Below are 11,478 nucleotides of genomic sequence, written 5' to 3'. Positions count from 1 at the left end.
ATTTTTAATTCTTCCGCAAATATTAAATAGTTAAAAGTACGGTACGTTACAACAGCTGTTGTTTTGACTGATGGAGCACCACACCGGATAGAGAAGCCACGAGATGAGTGGACTTCAGAAGAAAAAAGAAAAGCCAACTTGGACAATGTGGCCAAGGTCATTCTATATAAAACTTTAGATAAAAACACATTTAGCAAGAGAAAAATGTGTAAATCTACCAAAGAATTTTGGGAGAAGCTGATTCAGTTATGCGAAGGTAATGAGCAGACATAAGAAAACAAGGTATCAGTTGCTGTTCAGAAATTTAACAATTTCAAAATGAAGGCTGGTGAGGCGATGAGTGATTTTGATGAAAGAGTCAGCAGCATAGTAAATGAACTGAATGCACTTGGAAGAGTGCACTCTAATAAAGAGATTGCACTGAAAGTTATGCATGGTCTTCCAAGGGAATGAGATGTTATGAAATGTCCCATAACTTTATTGTTTGAAAAGTACTAGGAAGATATTTTTTTTTAAAACTCTACCCTTCGGCCGATTTACTCTAATATTTATATAAAATATTTTGCACCATTTTAAAATAATAAATCCCACTAGTATCTGAATATCAAAGAAATAGTCACATCGTTTAACATTTACCAAACCTATAATACAATAAATTTGAAAAGTATCATCCTCTCAAAACCCCTCAAAAGTATAAATAAAAAGTCTTAAAATCTCTTAACGTAAATCATAAGCTTAAAATAATGAGTGCGGAAAAGTAGAAGGGCTGGTCCTCGGGTTATGTACACCTCCAGTCCAATCAAATCATGCATCCAAGCCTCCCTCACTGTTATTATCATACATACCTGTATCAATCACACCTAATGAGTCTAAAGACTCAACAAGTCAAATTCTTGATACCAAATAATACGTATAAAACCACATGCAACAGTGAAAAATATTCATACGTAAAAATAACGTTTCCATGTCATAGATGAACTTTAAAACATAAACATTTTTCTTAAACATTTTCGTGATGCATAAGCTTTTAAAAATATTTTCATATCATATTCAACATATTCATATACATATTATCATCAAGATATACGTTTTTCTTTTTCCTTTCGTTGAATTCAGATCGTTAATTGTGACTTTCGTGTTCAACTACGTCTACGTCTACGTGTTGGGAGATGGATCCATCTACATGTAGCCACAGTACTGGGCGGCGGGGTACCAGCAACACTCTCATCGGTCAACTGGGTCTTGGACTTACGTATTAACATATCATCGTATACATATACATATTCATATCCATATCCGTATCCAAGGAAACACGATCGTCGGGCTCCCACTGGGACAATAGGCCTCACGAAATTTCCAACATATCATCGTATTAGTCACAATTACTTCACTTCCTTCAACGTGTCATATTATCATCACTTTATAAAATTTAAACAAGCATATAACGTTTTTCTTTTAAACCAAGCATGAAACTTGTTTTTTAAATGTCAACCTTAAATCATAAAAATCCATGGACATTTAAAAACCATAATTTAACATAGTAAAATCGTAAACATCCATAAACATTTTAAAATAAACATTTTAACATATTAAAAATCCGTAACCATTTAAAATAAATGTTTAACATATAAAAATCATAAACATTTATAATAACATTTTGACATATTAAATCATAATCATTTAAAATCAACCTCATAAAAATTCATAACCATTTAAAATAATCATATTAGCATGTAAAACAACATTCAAGACACTGCCATGACGTTTACTAATTTCTAGGTGTAAAATGACCGTTTTACCCTTGGACGTATAATTTTATGTTTTTGACTTTTTCTCAATTTCTTTGACTCTTACATTACCAAATCATTATTTAAGCCTGCATGAATTTTCTCATATTTTTATTTAGCTTAAATCGATGACTTTAAAATTAATCTTTAAACATAACGTATTAATGCGTTTTAATCTCGAATTAAACCAAAACTTAATATAAAATTCCCAAATTTAAAACTTATATTTTTAATAATTATTTGAGCTTAAATATAATTTTCCATAATTTTATTAAGCTTAAATCTAGGTGTTTCAATTAATTCTTTAATTAACGTTTCGTGAGTCGATTAAATCCCGGATAAATCTAAAACTCGTTATTTTGATCCCAAATTTTAAACATAACATTTTTATTATTTATTCTACACTTCCAAGTCATGAGCCACCCCCGTGGACCCATGGATTCAGTTTTTTGCCTTTTAATTTTGTTTTTGACACCTTATCGAACACACCAAGCCATATCCTAATTTACTCGAGCCACGCCCAAGCCACCTTGAAAAAAAACCTAGCCAACCCATCTAGGGACCCTCGTGACCAATCCTAGCCCAAAAAACCAGCCCCTAAGTCGCACAATCACTCATGGAATCCGACCTCAAGTACATTCGTGTGTGCGTTTGTAGCGTTCTAAGTGTAATAGGTTTCCTAGCCGCCTTGGGACACTACCAGCCCTTACCCATCGGCCACCCATGACCCTTACCAACCTTAGACCACGCCCAGACCCAGCCTAACCAATCCCAGCCCCTGAACAAGAGCAGCGAGCCATCTAAACTCTGCACAACAACCTCACGCTTGATGGCTTTCCCTCACGGTTCCCTCATTTCCCTTGAGCCAGCAGCGACCCAGCCGCACCAGACCCTATCCCAGACCTTACCCAACTTCCTTAGACACTATAGGACCCACCTAGATTGCCCCCAGGCCAGCCGCGTGCCCCTTATATCAGCAACCCAGAATCCTGCTCGAGCGAGGAGTTCGTGCTGCACGGGACTCCTCCAAGGCTGCGCACCAGGGGTTCTAGCCATGCTAGGACCCTTCCTAACCCTTACCTATATCCAGCACGAGCCCCCCTCGAGACCTGGCCCAACCCCAAGCCCCCATGCATAGTGATCGAGCCCCTTAGCTTTGCACAACCCAACAAACACTCACAGTACCTTTCTGAAATAAATCCTACGGTTACAAGCTTGTTCTGATTCACGTTTGTAGTTATTTGGTGTGTTTCTAGGACCCTAAACTTTGAGTAAAACACTCTTAAACCATACCCTAACCAGGGCAGTCCCTTAACACAAATTAAACATGATTTTTGAATCAACACACAAGAGTTAAACACATGCATATGAATAGTTGCGAAAATTATAATTTGAGGGCCTTGTTTTCTTTCAAAAAATGTTCAAATAAATATTATGGTGTGATGATGAGTAAAAGGAGAATTATGGTGTACCTTTGCGTATTTTACGCACGAGAAACCGTTGGCGATTGAAGAACGGAGACGAAGAGACGATGGCTTGAATTTCCTTGCAAACTTTTGATGCTTTTCCCTCAATTTGATTGTGTGTGCCGTGTGTTTTGCTGGTAGGGGGAGAGTTTTAATTGAGAAGGAGAGTGGGGCGTGAGTTTGCTTGATGTTTGGGAAGGGTTTAACATATTTAAATACTAATTAATTCACTAATTAGGACTTAGGCCTATTAAGCTAACCAATTAGGCCAATTAGTCTTAATTAGGATATAATTAAAATTTTAAAATAGTTTTGCTAAAAATAAGTTTGTGAATTTAATAGCCGGGTTATCAAAAAGTTCGTATTTTGTTGAAAAACCAACACCGATAAAATTTACGTCCCGCGTATAAAATCACCTCGAAACCCCTTATTTTCAAAAATAATAAAAAGCCATCAACCATATTTTAAACAATTAAAAATAATTATTTAAAAAAATAATTTTCTATTTTTCAGCCTTCGGTCTCCGTTCCTCGATCGCAACTCGAATAACCTTTTAAAAATACATTTTAATGCAGTCATGTAGAAAATATAATTTTAAACATGAAAATATGCACAACAAAATTAATTCAGGCAATTAAAACATTTAATTTAAAATACTAAAGAATTTAATAATTGCATGCATGTGGTTTGCGTGTACCTTTAAATTTTCGGAGCGTGACATGTTAAGACCATGGCCATGAGAGAATCCAAGGATTTGAACAAGATGGAATTACATGATCAATTTGCAGATCTGAAAGCCAAAAAGTTTGAAATGTAGACCAGAGAAAGCGAGCCAACTGTTTCACCAGTTAAAACTACTTTAAGCGCAATGAAGCTAGAACCATCAGTTTCAGCTGAAAAGTCAGCAGAACAGTTAAACAATGATACAATGTCATTATTTGTAAGAAAATTTGGGAAGTTCATGAGAAAGTACTAAGGCTCCTATCAAATAAACTATCATAAGAATGAACCCAAGGAGGAACAGAATGCATGCTTTAACTATGGAAAAACTGGTCACTTTATTGCTGACTGTCCAAAGCCCAAAAAGAACAGTCGAAGATCAGTTGAGAAGGGTAAAAATCACTTCGAGCATAGAAGAAGGTTCAGGGATGAAAAGAAGTCATCCATGAAGAAGCATGAATCTTTGGTAGTAGAAGAAAACAAGTTGAAGTGGGCTGACTCAGACAGTGAAGCATCTAAAACTTAAAGTCTAGCAGATCAAGTGATGAAGAGGAGGTGAAATGCCTCATGGCTGATGAAGATAAGCTGGAGTCCAGCAGTGATAAGATATTTGACTCTAGCTCAACTGATTTTACAAGAGAAGAGCGTATTTTTACACTGCATGACATGGTAAATGAGTACCGCAAACTAGCTATCTCCATGGAGGAAGCTAAAGCAAAGCAAGATGATCTCTTAATTGACGGAGCTGATAGCATTAAATCAGTTGAAAGCTTGAATGTCAAAGAGGAGATTGCCGAGCTGAAAGCTGAAATGGATTAAAGTGATTTGTTGATTCAGCAGCTAAGAGCTAAAAACTCTAAACTGACTGAAGTAATTGAAGCTTGGAACAAGTCGTCAGTTACACTAACTAAAATGCAGGGATTGCCAAAACTAGTTGGAGATAAAACTAGTCTGGGTTTTGATAGCCAAGATGAACCCTAAACTGGTGGTACTATGACAAAACTGAATACAAGCAAAGAGAAATATATTCACTTTGTCAAATCAGTCATGGTACATAAGAATCTTGAGTTCAAGAATTCGGTAGAAAAATAAACTGAAAAATCAGTTGAAAATATGAACAAGGAAAGGCGACATGGAAACATACCGTACTTTTCACTACTTGTAATTTGCGGAAAAATTAAAAATTTTCTTAAACAAGTCGTGAACCTTCAAAATTCGATAAAATAAATTGTACGTCTCAAAGGTGGTTGCAACAAAAGATCTAAAAATAAAGTTTGCTAAAAGTATCTGATTAAAATCTCGTAACCAGTAAAATAAATAAGAGTATTTTGATCATTTCATTAAACCTAAAACATGGCGGTCCTCAAGTTTAGCCTCCCCCTCAGTCCAAGTCAGCTCCTTGGTCCCCACCCCTAGCATCATCAACATACTCTTCATCTGCATCGATCAAGTCTAGTGAGTTTAAAGACTCAACACGTATAAACTGGAAGTAACGAGTAGTACGTAATAAAACCACATGCAAATTACAACATAGAGCGTACATACGTGAAACTTGAACTTGCAAATTAAACTTGAACATACATACATAACATAGACGTGCCATAACGTGAAAACTTTTCGTAAACATGCTTGCATACTTGTACATACATAACTTCATCATTTTACGTAAAGGCATGTTTCAAAGCAAGTGACCCATAACATAAATCGCCTGATATGACTAAACCACAGTACTGGGCTGACAGGGACGAATCCACTGCCACATACATGAGATCCTCGTTCATGCTTTAACGGGTGGATTGGTCCCCGTTCATGATTTAATGCTTTCCAATCCTGATCTAAACCCGTTCATGCTTTAACGGGGTAGGTTGGTCCATGGTCATGCTTTACCGCTTTCCAACCCCATACATAATTTGGTCACAAGACATTTAGCATACCTCAAAACTTGAAAATATTTTCTTTGCACGTCGAACATACTTACTTGGCGTTGAGGGATTCGTTGGATCTCGCTTGGGGCCACTGCTGCACATACTAACAAGATTTCAAGCACTTAATTTCCATACATAGACATAACAATCGTGCTCACCACCCAAAATGACAATTTTCTTATGACGTTCTAAATCGCTCGGGAATTGACCTTTTTTAATCATTGTACTAAACCATGACGTCAACTCTCGAAACAAATCCTAAAATGATGTGTGAACATTTCCCAAAACATAGAAGACATGAGCCTAAAATATTGGTTTAAAAGTCATGCTCAAATGCCTAGGCGCTGGACTTACTGCGCTGCGGCGCTGTCTAGCGCCTAGCGCCGCGGCGCTAGAGGGCAGCAATTCTAGCGCTACGGCGCCACAAAGGCAGTGCCTCGGTGCTAGACTTGAGCAGGTCGGGCGCTGCGGCGCTAATCCTGCACACTAGCAATTAAAATAACCCATTTTTGATGCAATTTTAAAAGTAATGCTCCAACGACTCAACCGATGTAACGAGACACATCTTATGACTCTAATGCAGTGATTCAAATCTAACCTAATGCCCAAAAGCAGGGATACACCGCGAACAACGCAACACAACCTGTGAATGTGACACGTTGACAACAAACGATTCCTACGACCTCTAATGCAATCAACGACTATCGACACGAAACGAAGCATCAAAACTCATCTAAAACTCATACTCCATATACCTAAACAAAGCAGCGGTCACCCGACGGTTCCAAACGAAACCTGCAACAAATAAACTTCAAGAACACATCAATAGCATAATTTTCAGAAAATGCAGTTCGAGCAGTCCCACGAAAATCACCATAACTCTCTCAATGTTTATCCAAATATTTCGGGTTTTATATCAAATCGAAGGTATAAAAAATTTCTACGTTTCATTTGTTGAATGGTTTCTCAGAATCAAGACTGAAAAATCTCAGTATTTAAAAAGACATCAAAAACGTGGTTTTGGATCCAAAAATAGTTTCAAAAGTGACCTAAACATAATTGCTCAAACTTCTACATAACATTCACATAATTGCTCAAACTTCTACAGCAACGCATACTATGACATGATCGACGCAGGAAAAACATATTATACGTGCCTTTTGATATTTAAAAATACCGAAACGACGATACCGGCGCGAGAAGGATGCGAGAGATGATCTGAGACGAACGTGGCACACTTTTCCTTGAAGAAAACACACAAAAATGCTGGAAATTTTTGAAAGGGAGGGGCGGCTACTCTAAGATAGAAGAACCCTAGGTTTTTCTAAAAAAAATGAAAGTGAAGGTGGAAATGAAATTGTGTGTGTGTAAACGTGAATGTGTGTGTGTGTTAGTGGTGTGCGTGCGTGAGTTTGAAAGTAAATTAGGGGAATGATTTGCTAATCACTTAATTAATAATGCTAATTAAGGTGCTAATTTGAATATTAATAAAATGTTAATTCTCACTACTAAGCAAAGTTCCCTAATTAAAATAAGGCACACAATTGGTAAACTTTAAAGGTTTTAAAATTCTAAAACAACTAAATAAATATTTTTGGCTTTAAAATGATAAGACTTAATAAGTTATTTAAAATTCCCCATTCCCGACTTAAAATAAAAATACCACATTTAAAAATTGCCAAAATCGTCGCCGGTCTCTTTTCCTCGATCCCGCATTGAATAATCGCCTTGAACATGAAACTGGATAAATATTTTAACGTGCATCACATAAACATAAATAATTTAAAATAATGCTTTTAAATAATTCATGCACCACTAAGACTCATTTTAAATTTAAATAAATGACTTAATAATTAATTAAATGCATGGGTATTACGTGTACTTAATTTTGGGCTCTACAGTTCCTCCCCCAGTTATATAAATTTCGTCCTCGAAATTAAATCTTACCAAACAACTCTGGATAGCGATTCCTCATATATGCCTCGGTCTCCCAAGTGGCCTCCTCCACTGATTGATTTAGCCACCTAACTTTGACCAGCTTGGTCACCTTATTCCGAAGTCTCCGCTCCTATCTGTCTTGGATTTGGACAGGTCTTTCCTCATACGACAGGTCTAGAGTCAGCTGCAAGGACTCATAGCTCAGAACATGAGAAGGATTAGCTAGGTACTTCCTCAGCATCGAGACATGGAACACATTGTGTATACCAGCCAAATTCGGCGGTAATGCTACACGATAAACTAGTGTCCCAACTCTGTCAAGAATCTCAAATGGTCCAATAAACCTCGGACTGAGCTTGCCTCTTTTCCCAAATCTCATAACACCCATCATAGGTGCTATCTTTACAAAGACATGATCGCCTACCGCAAACTCGAAATCTCTCCTCCTCTTGTCAGCATAGCTCTTTTGGCGACTCTGGGCGGTCTTCATCCGGTCTCGAATCTTGACCACCACATCTGCAGTCTGCTGGACAATCCCTGGACCTAGTTCTGCTCTCTCACCGACTTCATCCCAAAGAATCGACGATCTGCACTTCGTTCCATAAAATGCCTCATAGGGAGCCATACCTATAGAAGATTGGAAGCTGTTGTTGTAGGTAAACTCCACTATAGGTAGCTTAGATTCCCAAGTCCCATGGAAATCTATTATACAAGCTCGCAATAGATCCTCCAAGATCTGAATCACTCGCTCAGACTGGCCATCTGTCTGCGGGTGAAAAGCTGTATTGAATATCAACTTCGTCCCCATGGCTGCATGTAGGCTCTTCCAGAAGGACGATGTGAATCTCGGGTCCCTATCGGACACGATGGAAACTGGGATCCCATGCAATAAAACGATCTCCCTGATATAAAGCTTCGCATACTGCGTCATGGAGAAAGTCGTCTTCACTGGCAAGAAATGCGCTGACCTAGTAAGTCGATCCACTATGACCCAAATGGCATTAAAGCCTCTGACTGACTTTGGTAAACCAACGATGAAGTCCATGGTAATATTCTCCCATTTTCACTCAGGGATAGGGAGTGACTTAAGCATTCCTGCGGGTCTCTGATGTTCTGTATTCACCTGTTGGCAAGTGAGACATTCTGATACGCAACGACGGACGCCTCTCTTCATGCTTGGCCACCAATACAAAACATGCAAATCCTTATACATCTTGCTACCTCCTGGATAAATAGAATACGGAGATGCATGTGCCTCTGACAAGATATCTTCTCTGATCGAATCAACACCAGGCACCCACATTCTACCTCTGTAACTCACGATACCATCAGACACTGTGGAGAGTACACTGCCCTTGGCTTCATCCTTCAGTCTCCATTTCTGCAACAGCTCATCTGAAGGCTGTCCCCTATGGATTGGTCTAGCAAATCGGATTTGACTGTCAGATTAGACAGCTTCGGAGCTCTGCCCTTGCGATAAACCTCTAGCCCAAACCTCTGAATCTCAGACTGAAGAGGTCTCTGTACTGATATCTGTGATATGGCTGCAACTTTTCGGCTCAAGGAATCTGCCACAACGTTAGCTTTCCCTGGATGGTAGGTAATTTCGCAATCATAGTCTTTTACCAATTCCAACCATCGCCTCTGTCTCATATTCAGCTCCTTCTGCGTGAAGAAATACTTAAGATTCTTGTGATCAGTGAATATCTGACATTTCTCGCCGAACAAGTAACGCCTCCATATCTTCAACGCAAAGACAACGGCGGCTAACTCAAGATCATGAGTCGGGTAGCTCTTCTCATGCACCTTCAACTGCCTGGAAGCATAAGCTATAACCCGACCATGCTGCATCAACACTGCGCCTAACCCGAGCTTAGATGCATTGGTGTATAACACGAAGTTCCCTTGCCTTGATGGCATGGCTAACACCGACGCTGAAATAAGAGCTTGCTTCAAAGTGTCAAAGCTCTTCTGACATTCATCACTCCACACGAATTTTGTATTCTTCTTCGTCAGTGAAGTGAGCGGCACTGCTATCGACGAAAACCCCTGAATAAACTTACGGTAGTAACCGGCTAAACCTAAGAAACTGCGGATCTCTGATGCATTCATTGGCTCAACCCATTCCTTAACAGCTGCCACCTTTGCTGGGTATACCTCAATACCACTGCTAGACACTATATGCCGCAAAAAAAGCTACCTTCTCCAACAAGAATTCACACTTACTGAACTTTGCAAATAATTTACGACTCTGCAGGGTCTGTAAAACCATTCTCAAGTGCTGACTATGTTCCTCCTGGTTCTTCGATTAAATAAGAATATCGTCAATGAACACTATGACGAATTGATTGAGGTAAGGCTGAAATACCTTGTTCATGAGGTCCATGAAAATTGCTGGAGCATTCGTCAGTCTAAACGGCATCACTATGAACTCGTAATGCCCATACCTGGTCTTGAAGGCTGTCTTGTAAATATCTGCATCTTTCACCTTCAGCTGGTGATACCCTTATCGAAGATCTATCTTAGAGAACATTGAAGCTCCCTCCAACTGATCGAACAAGTCCTCGATCCTTGGTAATGGATATTTATTCTTCATCGTTACCTTGTTCAATTCTCGGTAATCGATATACAACCTTATGCTCCCATCCTTCTTCTTTACAAAAAGCACTTTCGCGCCCCATGGCGAGAAAATAGGGTGAATAAATTCTTTGTCCAGAAGATCCTGAATCTGCTGTTTGAGTTCTAGCATCTCAGCTGGAGCTAATCGGTACGGTGCCTTAAAAATTTGCACAGTGCCTGGCATAAGATCAATTGCAAACTCCACTTCTCGCTCTGGTGGAAGACCTGTAACATCGTCTGGAAAGACGTCTGGGAAGTCTCTGACTACCGGCACATCTGATATAGATGGAGTGGGTGCATCAGGTGTCGAAATGATGCTGGCCAAGAAACCCTGACACCCCTTGGAAATCAGTCTCCGTGCCTGCATACAAAAGATCATGCGAGGGAAACTTCACCATCTATCTGTCTCACAGAGAAACTGCTCCATACCCAAAGGTCTTACTAACACTGACCTTTTCTGGAAATCGATGAGAACTCTATTCTTTGTCAGCCAGTCCATTCCCAAGATAATGTCGAATTCTGGCATCAGCAATATTATCAGGTCGGCATACACTAGGTGGCCCTGTTGTTCCTGATCAATATCCCTGACCACACTAGTAGCTAATAGTTCTTCCCCTGATGGGACTGTCACTGAATAGTTCACGTCGAAGTCGATGGACTTAATGTCCAAATGATTAGCAAATGTTTCCGAGATAAAGGAGTGAGTGGCCCCCGAATCTATCAGAGCCTTCGTGGCTAATCTCTTTATGAAAATATTTCCTTAGAGATGTTAGCACGACACAAAACTTACATCCCAAAAGTTCTAATATTACCATTATGCAACGAAAGACAACAAATAACAACTAAAACTCTACTAGTCCCAATTCAAATGCCAATGCGCAAAGTGAAAATTTAATACTGCTGAATTAAACAGGTTTCATGTCAACAATGTCGAGTCTGGGTTCGCCTCCTGAGCATGTGTGGCCAACACTCTGCCCTGAGTTGGATGCCTCCAATGTGGGCACTCTTTCAACATGTGGTCAC

The sequence above is a fragment of the Primulina huaijiensis genome, chromosome 15 (assembly GCF_012295235.1).
Source record: "Primulina huaijiensis isolate GDHJ02 chromosome 15, ASM1229523v2, whole genome shotgun sequence".
NCBI lineage: Eukaryota > Viridiplantae > Streptophyta > Magnoliopsida > Lamiales > Gesneriaceae > Primulina > Primulina huaijiensis.
This window is presented reverse-complemented; position numbering follows the sequence as displayed.